Raw genomic sequence first — 15181 nt, forward strand, 5'->3', positions numbered from 1 at the left:
CTCCACACCCCCCAGGTCATGGAGTTAGAGGGTCACCACAGAGCCCTGGAATAGTTTGTGTTGGAAGGGACCTTAGAGACCACCCCCTGCCCTGGGCAGGGACACCTTCCACTACCCCAGGGAGCTCCAAGCCCCAATGTCCAACCTGGCCTTGGACACTTCCAGGAACAAGGACTTCTTCCAGAAAGGAGAAGTGAAATTGCAATCCACGCTTCACTTGAAGGCAGGGCAAGACCATGTTGAGCTTTTTTTGTAGAATACCCCAGGAATCTACTCGAAACTCATGGGGAAAACCCTTCCTAGAGCAGAGTAAAGCTGGGCAGAGGCAAAGTCTGCAGCAGCCTCAAGGTGCTGGGAAGCACAAAGCTTGTGATGGAAACAGCTGCTGGAGCCCTGCCTGCTCCTCAGAGCAGAGTCCTGTTCCCACCGTGTCTTAGGATGGTGAAGAGCACTAGGAACAAATCTTCGCGCCTTCTGCACCAGCCTGGGCTCCTCTGCAGAGCCAGGACCAGGGAGATGGAACATAGCTGCTTCCGGGCAGGGCTGAGAAGTTCTGGAGATCCCAGTCTCCTCCTAACCACAGTTTGGCCTGAATGTTCCCAGCTCTCCAGCAGCAAAAAGCTTTTGGATTGCTCTCTGGGACCATTCATCACTCCCAGCAGGGCAGTGATTCCTGCTGGGAGGCTCATCCTTGGTGGATACCCCCATCCCTCCACAGAAAACCTCTGCGATGGACTGGGGCTGCCCATTTATCACCTGCCATCACCCGTGGGACTCAATCCAGTGCAGGTGGCATCAGTGTCCTGCAGCAGTGGGGACGTGGAGGAGCCTGTGCACACTCCTGGCTCCAGGCAGTACCTGGGAAGAAGCAGCTCAGTGGGCTGCACTCAGTCCTGCTGCAGGAGCAGCATCCCTCGCTGCACCGCGCCCCATGAACGGGCTGTGGCCGTGGGAGGACCTTGGGTGGGCTTCTGAGTGTGCCATGCATGGCAGAGATGGAAAAAGTGGGGGGAGTTTGGGAATACCTAACCAGCTCCTTGGCATGAATTGCTGCTGTCCTGGATAGAGCAAAGTCTTGCTGGTCCACAGTGGGTGAGCGTCCAGCCCCTGGAGTGGGAGGTCCGGTGGCTGAGGACAGGGATACCTGGAATGGCGATGTCCTCACTCCAATGTGAACCCAGACATGTTCATACCCAGGGTATATGAGCCCTCCAGGAACTGGAGGGAGAGAAGGAGGCTGGCACAGCAGGCAGAAGTCACTACCTGCTCTTTCCTCCCTCACCTTGGGGATGCTCTTAGTCCTCAATGAGGACCTGAGTCTCCAGGAAGCTCAGCTCCCACAAGAACCCCAAAGGGACAGACTTCTGGAAGAGTGTTTAAAGCAGTATGAGGAATCCTGCTCTTCTCCATGCCCCATGCCTCTGCATGGGAACCCAGCAGCAGTGCCCAGCTTTGCCTGGTGCTGTGCCTGGGTCATGGCTCAGCACTCCAGCCTTGGGAAGCTGGCTTTGGAGAGATGCGATGGTTTGTGCCTGTATCCTGCCTGCAGGAACACTCATGGAATTCCTTGTGCTCAGGACCACTGTATTTCACCTCGTGCATCTTGATGTCACCTGGGTGGACATGGTTCCTTTTATCCAAAGCAAATTAAATCCCAGCAGCATCCCCTTGGGCCGGCCAAAATTCCTGGCTCCTCTTCCAGGGAATCTTCAACCCTTCGCCTCCAGGTAGGAGGTCTCGTGGCAGGCTCAGGTCAAGCTGTGAGAAGCAGGGAGAGGCAGCGTGCCCTGCTCAGAGCCCCCTGTGCTGGGCAGGGTGAGCACCAGCCTCCCCAGGGCTGAATCCTGCCTGCCAGCATCCAGCCGCCAGCAGGGACCTGGGCTCTTCAGGCCTGTCCCCAGCTGCCGGGAGAGGCGGCTCACAGCTCAAGGCTTGGACCGTAAGAGGCAGCGGGGAGCTCACAGGCACAGCGCTGGGACAGGGACAGAGCAGCTGTCCAGGGAAGCACAGGGGGAACACAGAGCTGCTGGGCACCAGCAGGGCCTTAGATGCTGCCCGTGTGTGGTAGGGAAGGGACACAGGGGAGGAAAACCTGCGGCAGAGCTTCTCCTCCCGGAGCCCTGGGCAGGGCATCCCTGCTGCGGGGGACCGGGGGCATTTCCCTGGTGCGTGAGGGACATGGGCCGATGGGTCTGGCCCGGCTCATCGCCCCAGAGGGCAGCGAGGAGAGGGTTAACCCTGGCCCGGGTCCTCGCTCTTGCAGGAGATGCTGCCACGCTCCCCAGCTCACCGCCTGCCGCCTTCCCCTCCCTCCCCGCTGCCCCTCGGAGCTCTGAATAGGGAATTAGCTTTGCCTGCGTTTAGACCTCTTAATTAGCTATTCTTTTTGCTGGGCTGGGGAAGAGGAGGGGCAGAGGAGACCCCCGGCCCCCAGCTGAGCCCTGGTCCCGCTCCTGGAGCAGCACAAAGGGGCCCAGCGGGCAGAGCCATCGGAGGGCGCTGGGGACGCCAGGACCTGTCAAAGCTTGTTTCCCACCTTCCAGAGCCAGCCTTTTCTGTCCCAGCCAGGAGACAGCCTGCCTTAATTGGGCTGAAAATCTAATCATTTGTACCTCCGGGCCTGGGAAGGGGGCAGGGGCGGGTACGCAGGGCCTGGAGCGGGTGAGGGAGGAGGGACGAGGGGGAAGCATGTAATGGGGAAAGGCAGGATGGAGATGGGGCAGAAGAGGGGTGAGCAGAGTCGTAGAAATGTTCTTGGAGGAGCTGAGAGGACAGAAAATTTAGGTTTTTAAGAAGTAAATTAAAAGTTACTCCTTTGAAAAAGGAAAAATAAAAAGTGAGCAACTAAAGAGTGTCAGGGAAAAAGCAACAGCGCACATGTTAGCCACTTTTCCTGACCTCCATCTGCTCTGACAATGCAACCAAGGCCCCTGTAATCCTCACCTGTCCCAGCAGCATCCAGAGTCTGAGATGTCCGTGAGCCGTGGGTGTGTCTGCATGGCCCTGCTCCCATCCCAGCACTGCTTTCTTACCGTGGCTTTGGCACTGCTCTCTTGTCCCTTGGGTGCTGCAGACTCACCTCTCCCACCTCAAAAGAACACGGGTGAGCCTTGCACCTGTGAGAAGAGCAGGGAGCCCAGGAATGGCCGTGAGTCTGCTGCCATCACTCTCCGTCCCGGGTCACTGGCTGCTGCAGCTGCTGGGCTCCTGCTTCCCTCCAGCTCAAGGTTCCCAAAGGCCCGGCTGCCTGTGCTGCCTGTGGGCAGGGGATAGGGTGGGGAGGTGCCAGCCATTGTGTTGAGCTGTGTTCTGTGTTCAGCTCAGTCCCCAAGGCCTGGCCACCCACCTGGCAGGTACAAGCCGGGTTTGTGGAGTGGGGACCAGTCCCAGCCCCACCACAAGCTGCCAGTGCTGCTCCCCTGCGTGCACCACCTACACCCTTCCTGCTTCAAACACCTTCGTGCAGCTGCTGTGTCCTCCCTATGTTCAGGCTGACTGTTTTGGGGCAGCACTGGAGGACAAGCCTGTGAGCACATGAGGCCATCCAGTCACTCGTGTCTTTTCTCAGTCTCTTCAGTACTGGATGTTTCACAAATACTCTCAAGCCACACCTCTCTAACCACCCTCTGTACAAGGTGGCAACATTTCACGTCTCCAAAATAACCCACACGAGTCCAGATTCTGCCTGTTCACAGCCCCTCTCTGTTTTATATAAAGAAACAGTATTTTCCCCACAGTTTCTTCCTCAGCTGCTCCAAGCTTTGGGCCTAATTCCTCAGGAGAGTGTCTTATTAATTTGTCATCTTTTCTTTTCCTGATGATCTATCAAAAACCAAAAACGAATCCCAAAGTCAAAGTCTTTATCAGAATTTTATTCCTTTGCTTTCCGTAAAGGCTCCTGCCCTTCATGCCTGTGCCAGGGAGGATGGAGGGAACTCCTGGGAGAAGAGGCTGTGCCCCATCCCCTGCCCCAGCCTGTGCACGTGCGTGGCACCATGGCCAGCCCAGCATTCTCATGCTCCCTGCCCAGCACCCTGAACCAGAGCACAGGCACCAGCACAGGGGTCAGGCTGACTACAGGGTACAACCACACAAGCAGAGAGACTGAGGCACCAGAGCAGCTCTGCATCAGGGAGGGATGGATACATTGGCAAGGCATTGCTGTCTGAGACAGCACGGGCCTTGATTGCGGACTCCTTCATGGAATCACACAATCCCTAAGGTTGGAAAAGTCCTCTAAGACCACTGAGTCCAACCATTAACCCCATCACTGCCAAGGCCACCGCTGACCCTGTTCCCAAGTCCCATATCTACATCGGTTTTGGAACACTTACAGGAATGGGGAGTCCACCACTCCCCTGGGCAGCCGGTTCCAATGCCTGGCCACATGTCCAGTGAGGAAATTTTCCCCATTATTCTATCTAAATGTACCCTGGCACAACTTGAGGAAGTTTCCTCTCCTTCTGTCCCTGTTCCCTGGCAGCAGAGCCCGACCCCCCCGGCTGCCCCCTCCTGTCAGGGACTTGTGCAGAGCCACAAGGTCCCCCCTGAGCCTCCTTTGCTCCAGCCTGAGCCCCTTTCCCAGCTCCCTCAGCCGCTCCTGGGGCTCCAGCCCCTTCCCAGCTCCCTTCCCTTCCCTGGACATGCTCCAGTGTGTCTGTCCATCCAGGCCAAGGGATTCTGTACAGATAGAGAGAAGGCATCAAGAGTGGAGACTCCAGCCAAAAGAACAGACAGCAGAGCAAGATTCCTGAAACTGAGCCTGCTGCAGTCCAGTGGACCTGAAAAACCTCTGCAGTATAGGAAAGAGGACAGGGTGCCAGGGAAGAAGAGAGATGAGAGGCCTGGAGAAATCCCTGGGGTGTGAAAAGACTGAGCCCAGTGGGGATGGGGAGAGGCAGCGGCGTGAGCTGGGGCCCGCAGTGTGGTGTGAGGTGGCTTCCCACTGCCGGGACCACAGCCCCATGGCACATCTGGGTCACCTGCCCTGGGAGTCTGCCAGGATGGGATGTGGTCTCAGCAGGCAGTGACAGAGCACCAGGATTGGTTCTGCACCAGCAGCACCCCGAGGCTGCTGGTAAGACACCTGCAGAGACAGAGACTTTATTGCTGGCGTTTGGGAAGAGCACGTGCTCAGCAGAACCAATCTCAGTGGGGCAGGCAGGGATTGGACTTGGTGTTCATCCACTCCAAGAGCTCCCCAGAGTGTAAGAACAGGACAATCTCAAAGGGTTCATGGGCTTGTGGATGGGTCAGGGCACAGAGGGCCAGGAACTGCTCACCTGCAGCAGCAGCAGCATCTCTGGGTGATTGTGTGCAACAGGAACGGTTTGAGCCCTGGTTTCAGAGGTTTGGGAGAGGCAGCTCAGAGGCAATGCAGAAGAGCACACAGATGGGACCGGGCAGGGTGCCAGGACCCCCAAAACTCCCACTGCCATCCTTTGCACACAGAGAGCAGCGGAGTGGGCTGGGTCAGCCAAGGTAGCTCAGTCCCAGCCAGCAACGGTGGCAAATTGCAGGCAGATAGAGGCCGGAGCTCTGCCCTTGTGATACCCTTCCATTTTCCAGCAATTGATGCCTTAGTGACTTCCTGAGGCAGGAGTGGTATGCGTGTAACAGACCACGAGTCTGCCCTCGGTGAATTTGTCTAATCTCATTTCAAAGCCGTGTGTATTTTTAGCCCGCGCGGCATCCTGCGGCCATGAGCTCCACAATTTAATTACACGTGGCGTAGGATAGTAATGCCTTTGGTCTGCGTGGAACCCAGCGCCGGCTCCTTTCATTCATAACTTCTCCCTGTAACCCCAGCTTCCTGATTCCACTGGAAATTAGTCAGCAAAATGCTGGGACTCCTGTGACTGGCATCCTTTTAGCTGGAGGAGTCTTCAGAGGCAGGCAGCCAGGGCTGACCTCGGTGGAACACATGGGGAGTTACAGAATCACAGAATCTCCCAAGTCTGAAGGGACCCACGGGGATCATCCAGTCCAACTCCCAGCCCTGCACAGACACCCCAACAACCCCACCCTGGGCATCCCTGGCAGCGCTGTCCAAACGCTCCTGGAGCTCTGGCAGCCTCGGGGCCGTGCCCATTGCCTGGGGAGCCTGGGCAGTGCCCAGCACCCTCTGGGGAAGAACCTTTCCCTGATATCTGACCTGACCCTCCCCTGGCACAGCTCCATGCCAGTCCCTTGGGAGTGGCATGAAGCTTGCCCCAGTTGAAAGCGAACAGGATGCTTGTGCCCAATGCAGATGGAGGGTCTTGGAGGGTCTGGGCTGGGTGACAGTCCTTGCCAGCCTGCTGCAGCAGGGAGTGGATCTGAGAGACCTGTATGGGGCCTAGGAGCGTGAAATCAGGAGTTTTGTGGGCACTGAGGTTCCCGGGGCAGCTCGTGTCGCCAGTTGGAGATGGGAAGCTTGAGACAAGGAGTCAATGGGTGTGTGACACCAGAGTGAGGCCTTGAGGCAAAGCAGGGTCACAGTAAGAAGAGAAGCAGACGGGCTGTGGAGGGGCTGGAGCTGAGCAGAGCTGTAGCAGCAAAACCTGGAGCATCCTGGTTTCCCTGGAGTGGGGATGCCTGGAAGAGCATGTGTGTACCCTCAGGGCTTGTTCTGCTCACAGTCTGGTCCAGGGGGTTGCTTTGGGACCTCCAGACAGTGTGTGTGTTCATATGAGACCAACTGTTGATAGCTGAGAGCCAGAGAAGCTGTGGCTGTCCCTGGATCCCTGGAAGTATTCAACACCAGGTTGGATGGGGCTTGGAGCAGCCCAGGATAGTGGGGGGTGTCCGTGTCCCTGGCAGGGGGTGGGACTGGGTGAGCTTTAAGGTCCCTTCAACCCAAGCCAGCCGGGGTTGGAAGTGGTTCTGTGGTTAACACAGGTGTGAACGCCCCTCGCTAGCATCACTGCTGGTGTATCCAACTGCAGCCTCTCATGAGCCAACCTCCGAACAGCGCTGCTTGAATAACCAGCGTCCAAATCTTCCCAGCTAAGCTGAAGAGTTACCAAACGAGACAGACAAGGTGATGAGCTACAGAATAAGATACTTAATTTTAGTAGATTGTCCCATTCAGCACACCCACAAAGCCTGGCTCCAGCCAGCTCCAGCACGGCCGCTCTCTAGCCGGGTCCAGTCAGTGCTCCTGGCACAGGAACAAGCATTGGGTTTATGTCGTCTCTGACTTGTGCTACTATTGCTTCTGGCTTGGTGCAGGAGTCAAGAGTGCAAGAACACAGCAGGAACCCTGATGGTGACTAGGAGGGAATGGGACAAGGACTGTGGATGTCTGAAGGCACTGAGAAGTACAGCTGTAAGTTTGACTTGGTTAATTGAAGTTGGCTTGAATAACAAGGAATGTCCTTTGGTGCAGAATGCCAATAAATGATTCCTCGCTGGAAAAGACTGCCAACCCCCTGCTGGGAGCTGGAGCAGCTTCAGGTCTGGGCTGTGTATCAGCATGGAGGGAAGGGCAGGATATGCTCCTGCAGCAAGTGCTGCCTTCCTCACTCCTCTCCAGCAAGGAACTCACATCCTCTCTGTCTGCACCACCCTGCCTTCCAAGCCTTCAGATGCCACATGCTGCAAGGGGTCACCTCTCATACCCCTTCCTCACCTTCACTCTCCAAATCATATTTCCTGTAGGCAGCCAGATGCTGGAGCGGGAGAATCTAGACAGTGCTGAATCAAACTTTTTAGAGGAATATTACATTGCATGTTTTGTTAAATTCAGGTTCAGGCAATCAAGACTTGTCTTGAATTTAGATCAAATTAAGAATAGAGTTTCCTGACCAGCTGGGGAAGCAGAGCTGGGACTCCACTCCACCACTCCATGTGGGTGCTAGGGGAAAGCCCAGTCACAAAGCTGCAGGTGCAGTTGTCCCCCCCTGTTCACTTCCAGCCTCTTGCAACCAGTGCTTGTGTCCCCTGTCCTGTGGCACATGTCCTGGCCCCATGGATTCCTGCAGTGGCTGGCTCCATGTGCAGGGGCTGCACGAGAGTCACTCCCACTGCTTGCTGAAACAGGGGGTGCAGAGGAAGCTCTGCCTGCCAAGGAACCCATCGGGAACCAGCTGGTGCTGGGGCTTCTCCCTTCCTCTTGCCACCCTACAGGCAGGCACTGCCCTCTCTGCCTGGCAGTGTCTGTCCCCAGCTGAGAGCCCCGGTCTCAGAGGGCTCTGAGGGAGATGATCCAGTGTTTTGTGAAGAGCTCACTGTTTCTCCAGGGAGACCCCACAGGCCACGGAGGGCCCATTCAGGGTGGCGTGAACAGAAGGGATTTCTCTCCTGAGTGGGAAGGCACTGAAGAGCCCATTCTCACATTGAAGCAGACACTTCACAGCTATCCACAGCTTGATGTTTTCCTTCTCATGTTATTCCCTCCCTCTGCTCCTTCTTTGCTGATGCCCTCTGAAATGTCCATCAGGACAAAGACCACGTCAAAGACCCACGAGCTTCTGGATGCGAACTGGCAGCTTTTGCAACCATTTTCATGGGCTGGGGGGAGTGAGATGTCGCATGGCAGAGCAGCAGCTCCACACACCCACCAGGGGCTGGAGCCAGGCTCAGCTCCTCTGCTCCTGCAATTGAACTCCTTTGCCGCCAACTTTCCAGCCAGAGCGAATGACTGACAGAGACTGATGGTGTCTCTGCCTGTGTGTAATCTTAGAGCCGCCTGGATTTGGGAAATCTCTTTCATTGCTTTAAAAAAATAAGCAAGCGACTAGACTGAAGGGTCCCGATTAACTGGGAAAATCTGGGCGAAAATGCAAATGCCGTCTCAGGTTCTGGCCCTGCAAGCCACGCCGGCTGTCCCAGGAGGGCAATGAAGCCCAGCTCAGACAGCAGCACCCAAGGCACAGCCCAAGGCCTGACCACTGCCATGTCAAGAGGTCCTGAACGTGGAGCTGGAGCTTCCATCCGAGCCTTCTTGTCTGGAGAAGTCTTGGGATGAGGAGCACCTCGTGGGCACTGGGATGTGCTGCTGCTCCTGCAAGCCCTCCCTGCCCTCTCTGGCCACGCTCTGGGATGCTCGTTGCCTCTGTCCACAACAGCTGCTCTTCTGCGGGCGTCGCGCTCCTCAGGCCCTGCAGGGACAGCAAGAACCAGTCAGAGATGACGTTATTGCATTGAATTGTTATTCACAGGCTGGCTTTCTCAAACAGGAATTTAGGGAGGATTTGGCACTCACCCCCTGGCTGTGCCAGCTCCCTCCCTGCCAGGTCCCTGAGTCACCTGGCTCCGTGTTTATCTCCCTACATCTCCACAGCATCTCACGGACAAGTGTGCTGGTTAAACCATGACAACAAGTGAAGCTGGAGCTGAATCAAGAGAAAACAAATAGAGTGGCAGAACACAGCTGAGAGGAGGCTGCATGGGTGCAATATAAACTGCCCCAGGGATTTGACCAAAGCCCAAGGAAAGCTGGAAAGCTGTCGTTCCCACAGATTTTGAAGCAGGTAGCAGGACTTCCAACCTGCACACAGGAAAGCTGGGATGCTGCTCTGTGTCTTGAGTTAGAAAGCCTTTGTCAAACGTATAACCTTGTCTCCTGTGGCTGAAATAAATTGGATCTTCAGACTGGAGGAAGAAATTCTGGGTGGACCATGTGCAACAGGCAAGATTCCTGTTCCTTGTCTGGGAACAAGGCTGTGGGAGAAAACCGAATGCAGGAGGCTGCTCAGAGCTGGTGTGACCTCCAGCACTGGGCTGCAGAGGATGCGCTGAGTTGGTACCAGTTTCCGTTCTTAGACTGTGAAAAGGGTGAAAAGGGTGAAAAGGGTGAAAAGAAATCTCTTCCATGAGGAGAATCTCCTGAACACCAGCAGCCCTGCTCTGCCCCTCCTGGCTTTGGGATGGGCCTTGTTGAGGGATGAGGTGGCTCAGTGCTAATCACTCGCAGGGGCACAGCCAACTTCCGTGGGATTTAACCAGAAGAGGAATTTTCCCTCCGGCTGCTGGTGAGGAGTCGACTCTGCCGGCATTGTGGAGCAGAAGGAATGGACCGGAGGGAGACGTGGCTGGAGAGCAGGGAAAGGCTCTTCCCCCAGAGGGTGCTGGGCACTGCCCAGGCTCCCCAGGCAATGGGCACGGCCCCGAGGCTGCCAGAGCTCCAGGAGCGTTTGGACAGCGCTGCCAGGGATGCCCAGGGTGGGGTTGTTGGGGTGTCTGTGCAGGGCTGGGGGTTGGGCTCAATGATCCCTGTGGATCATTCCCATTCAGGAGATTCCATGATTCTATGAAAAGTGACCTCCTCAGGGACAGCACGAGGCCACATGCTGACATAGGATCCTGTTTTCCATCCTGTGTCAGCTCATGCCTCCTGCTGTTTTCCATTAGCTTCTCCTGGGCAGGGACCCATGTCACTGCAGTGAGAAATGTCCCTCCTGGAGCTACGTGAAACTGGAGGAAGCAGACCCAGGGACCCCAGAACTGACCCTTGTCCCTTGTAGAGGAGAAGCATCAGGATTTGCAGTACTAACCCCTGAACACACTCCAGGATTGCTCTGGCCTCCACAGACCTTGGTTTAGTGGTCACTTGGCCCAGATCCTCGAAGTTGCTGAGGTTCCCTGACTCCTGGTGGTTTAAGCTGTCAGACCCTCCTAGCCCTTCCCTCCTCTGATGCCTTGATGATGGAGGGGAGCAGTGCTGGAAGGAGGAGACACCTCTCCTTGCGAGAATCTCTGGGATGTAGCTTCCCAAAGCTAGTGAGAAGGTTGGAGTGGCTCTATAGGAAAGACCCAGCAAAGGCTGTGCATGTGTGTGAGCTTGGAGCGAGCTGCTCTGAGACCCCACAGTGTCCTGGAGCAAGGGGCACAGGTCACCCACTGTGCCAGCTGGCAAGGCAGTCCCACAGGCAGCACCCCAGCATGGTTATGGGAGCACATGTGTGCCTCTTGAGGCCACCCACCAGGGCAATACTTGAAGAAGAAAAAATCAAAGAAGGCAAAAATTCCTTAAATGTTAAAAAGACCTTGAAAAAAAAAATGTAAAAAATTCGCCCATGCACATTTGCCTTCAGTGCCACTCCCAAGACAGGGAAAGATGGGGTGTGCTTGGGGTGCCAGACTGGGGAGCAGATGCAGTTGCAGAGGCAGATGGAGCATGGCAGGTCACCCAGGTGCCACGGAACCCCAGCACGAGGTGTCCCGGGTAGCAGCGTGCTGGGAGCTGCGAAGGGAATAGCGCTGAGGGCAGGCGACCAAGCCTCTGGATATTCCCTGTGCACCCTGTCCTGGCTGTCAGCTAAGCTGGAGCACCCTGAGGTCCCTCCAACACACATCAGTCACAGCCACAAGCTGGCATCCTTGGGAGCATCACTGCTGGTGCTCCTTCGGCCTCAAGCTGGCTGTGATGGGGTCACCGTGGTGGGATCACCGTGGTGGGACATGGGCCTGCACCCATGTGGGGGCCTGGGGCCTGGGTTTGGGGAAGGGATCGAGGGCAGGCTGGGACCAACCTGGCAGAGCCCTGCAGGAGGGAGAGCTTCAGCCAGCGCTGAGGGCAGGTGAGAAGAGGCAGCAGAAAGAAAGTGCTGTGTCCTTCAGCAGCGTTTGCTGGGGGACGGCTGTTTGGATGGGAAGTGGGCGGGGTGTGGGCTCTAGCTGGATCTTTGGTCCAGCTGCTGTTGGAGGAGGGTCCTTATAGATTCCCATTCATGTTGGGCAATGGCTGGATGTGTTGTGCAGGGCTGTGGCTTGCTAGTGGACCTGCAAATGCCAGGCTAATGGTTGAACTCAATGATCTTAGAGGCCCTTTCCAACATTAATAATTCTGTGATTCTATGCCCTGTTTATCTGCCTGGCAAGAGTTCCCAACACTGGCCACCAGGTCTTCCTGTATTGCAGAGGGGCAAAAGGCTTGTCTGAGCAGAAAGGAAGGGGTGGCAAACTTTTCAAAGCCTGGTGTCACCAGGCTGGCCTGGGACTGGTCATCTGTCTTCGGTTTACGCACATTCTCCCTGAGCTGTGCCTCAGGAGTGCCCGAGCCAGAGTGCTCCCCAGCACGGCCACCTTTAGTGGCAGGCTGTGTCCCCAGGGCTTGCTCCGGCCCTTTATTCAGGACATTTTCAAAAAATAGCTGCCCTGAGCAGTTCTCTCTGCCCTGAGCTGGTGTTGACAGCAACTGCCACGTACAACATGACGTGGCAGCATTGCTCTGTGTCAACACATGTGGTGACAGATGTATGCCAAGCGGGTAGAAACCTCAGAGCTCCACGTTGTTGTTTCTTAATGTTGGCAGATGTCCAGGGATCATTCCTGATCTCTGCACCGAGCAGCATTCCTCCAGGTCCCCTGGGAGAGGAGAGCTCACCCTGCAGAGTTTTAGAGGGCTCCATCCTGATATCCCAGCTTTTTCCAAGCCCCTGGGATGTGTGGTGGATGCTTTGGGCTGAGGCGGGTCAGGAAGGTCACACTGCTGCACCAGGGACTTTCCTTCTGCAGATTCCCTCGCTGGAGGGTGAGATCTCCTTCCCACAAGCACAGGACCCCATCGACTGATGCCTGAGAATATTTACAGTGGGAATGAGAGCAGAGCTGCTGATGGCTGCAGTGAACCAGCCTGCTGCTTCCCACCTGCCTGACATCCACCTGGTCAGTACAGCCCATCGGCTCATGAGTGTTCTAATCACCAGGCGTGGGTTGAGACCAACCAAACCTCAGAGCAGCCTTCTCCACCACCTTGGGCATCACCTCTCCCAGCTGCCCAGGCTATATATAGGCTGTAGTAAATCAGATGTAACCAACTCCAGGCTGTAAGAGAGGAGGGAGGAAACCACCACCTTGGACTTCTTCCCGTGTAATGGTGATAGGGCAGGTTTTTCAAAATCATTTATAACATCAGGCACTACTAAAAATGTGCCAGAAACTGGACTGACTGCTAGCTGGAACTGGTAGGGTAATTTTAGAGGTCTCACGAACAACAGAGAAATGGGGCATTGAAGTGAGTGGCGTCAGGTGTGGCAGACGCAGGTGCTGCAGCCAGTGCAGAGAGCGGGCAGCACAGCCCAGAGGCTGAAGGACCAGCTCAAGGCAGCTGAAGTGAAATGGAAGGTACAGCTCCACTGAACACAGGGAGATACCAGGCCTGGTGTATGACAAGAAATAAGTTTGGACACAAATGATAGAGTCATAGATTCCTTTAGGTTGGAAAAGCCCCCTAAGATAATTGAGTCCAACCATCACCCCAGCACTGCCAAGGCCACCACTAAACCATGTCCCCAAGTGCCACATCCATATGTCTTTTGAACACTTGCAGGGATAGTGACCACTGGAAAGGGGTGAGGCAGAGAGGGATAGAGCACAAAATCATGATGCCAAGAGAGAGAAAGTCACAAGGAGCTTGAAAAACAGAAAAACATGTTATGATAAAGACATAAAGGGATGCCAGGAAGCTCAGAATAGCAAAACCACCCTATTTGATATATAGAGAAAATGTATTTCTGAGCATTAGTGTTAATCCCTTAACCTCCAGGTAATCTCCTCCTTGGAGCTTCAGGGGGGATTGGGTTTTTTTCCATCAGCATTTTGGAGCTTCAAGGGGCGTTGGTTTTTTTCCATCAGCTTTTTGGAACATCTGAACTCAGTGCAGGGTGAGTGCTGACCTCCCAGGCGTGGCTGGAGGGTTCCGCTGGGACACTGTTAGCTTGGCTTTCAGAGAACACCTTCGCCAGATGCTCCTTCCTGGTCCCACTGGGGAAGGGCAGCCCTGGGCAGCCAGTGCGGGGGTTGCTGGGGCTGGTGGCCCAAGGCTGAGGAGGAGACAGTGGGGGTGAACTGGGCATGTCCAAGACCTACATGGATTTTAGCAGAAGGTGACTGGGGCCACCTTCTTGCCGTCCCATATCTCATGCCATCCCATTCTCCTGAAGAGAAACGTGAGCTGGTGAGTAACTTCATTAAAACCAGGACTATGGAACTCCTTACATAAATTAAACTTCAGTAGCTCTGTGACGAACATGAGGGACACTCTGTGTGTCTGTGTGTCCATGTCCTGTTCATCTGACCCTTACGGTGACACTTTTTCCCCAGGAGAATTTGCCCAATTAAAGACACATTGCACAGAGGTGCCAAGTCACCGCCAGCCCCGGCGGCTCTGTGGCCTTCGCTGTCCCTGTCACCTTCACCAGGATTTGGGGCCAGCCAGCTGCTCTCAGGCTCCGAATGTGTCCTGCTCGCAGCAGACAGCAGGAGCCGGCCAGCCCCTGAGCTGCTGCTGAGGCTGCCCCTGGAGCCCTGCCAGCCACTTGCCGTGGCAGACTTTGAGAACTGCTCCTTTAGACTCACTGATGAAAGCAGGGTAATGTATTTCTACTGGAAAATAAACATATCTCTAATGAAAACCTGGTGCACCGTCGGGGTTTTTTTGTTCTTTAAGTGAAAATTAGGGCTTTTGTCTTGTCAGACCCAAGCCTTTTCTCATATTTGCCATGCCAGCCCATCAGCATTATTTCTCAAGCATAAAGAGATCCTGGAAAACTTAAGCACACAGAAAGCAGCAGGAAAAATACAACCAAAAAAGACAATTTGGCTGGGAGTTGTGTTCTTCTCTCGTCTTCTCTTTCCCTCTTCTCTTTTCTTCTTCTCTTTTTCTCTTCTCCTCTCCCTCTCTTCAATTCTCTTCAATCCTCTTCAATTCTCTCCTCTCAGTTTCATCTTCCAAAGTGTGGTCTTTCTGCGCTCCTGCTTTTGGCAAGGGACTTTTCCAAGGTTTCAGGTGTGGATATGAAGTTTCTGTGCCCACAGTTGAAGGAATAGAAATGACTTTGTAACAAACACAGTTTCACTCAGTATCTTTACATCTGGCTTTCAGTTAAATTAGTGCTGTCCAACACAAGCTAAAAGATAAAACACTTTGTCAGATGAAAAACTTTGTTGCTAAGAGCGTATCACTGATGCTTTGCTCCTGCTTGGAGTTTACTTGCTTACAGCCTTCCAGGGAAAACAGTCTCAAACATGAAATAAAGATGCCCTTTTACTTTGTCACAAGTATTTATTTTGTCACAAAATTTTCCAGGTCTTCATTAGCTGGAAAAAAAGATGCCAGATAAGGAAAAGAAGCAAAAATAAGCAGCTGGTAACCATTTTAGCCTTCAGAAAGTGCCTTTAACATCACATCTTTCTTCTTACATAGAATTATTTTGATAAGGCTTTTCTGTATGGGATATGTACCCTTTCCAACTTG

The sequence above is a fragment of the Corvus moneduloides genome, chromosome 16 (assembly GCF_009650955.1).
Source record: "Corvus moneduloides isolate bCorMon1 chromosome 16, bCorMon1.pri, whole genome shotgun sequence".
NCBI classification, from domain to species: domain Eukaryota; kingdom Metazoa; phylum Chordata; class Aves; order Passeriformes; family Corvidae; genus Corvus; species Corvus moneduloides.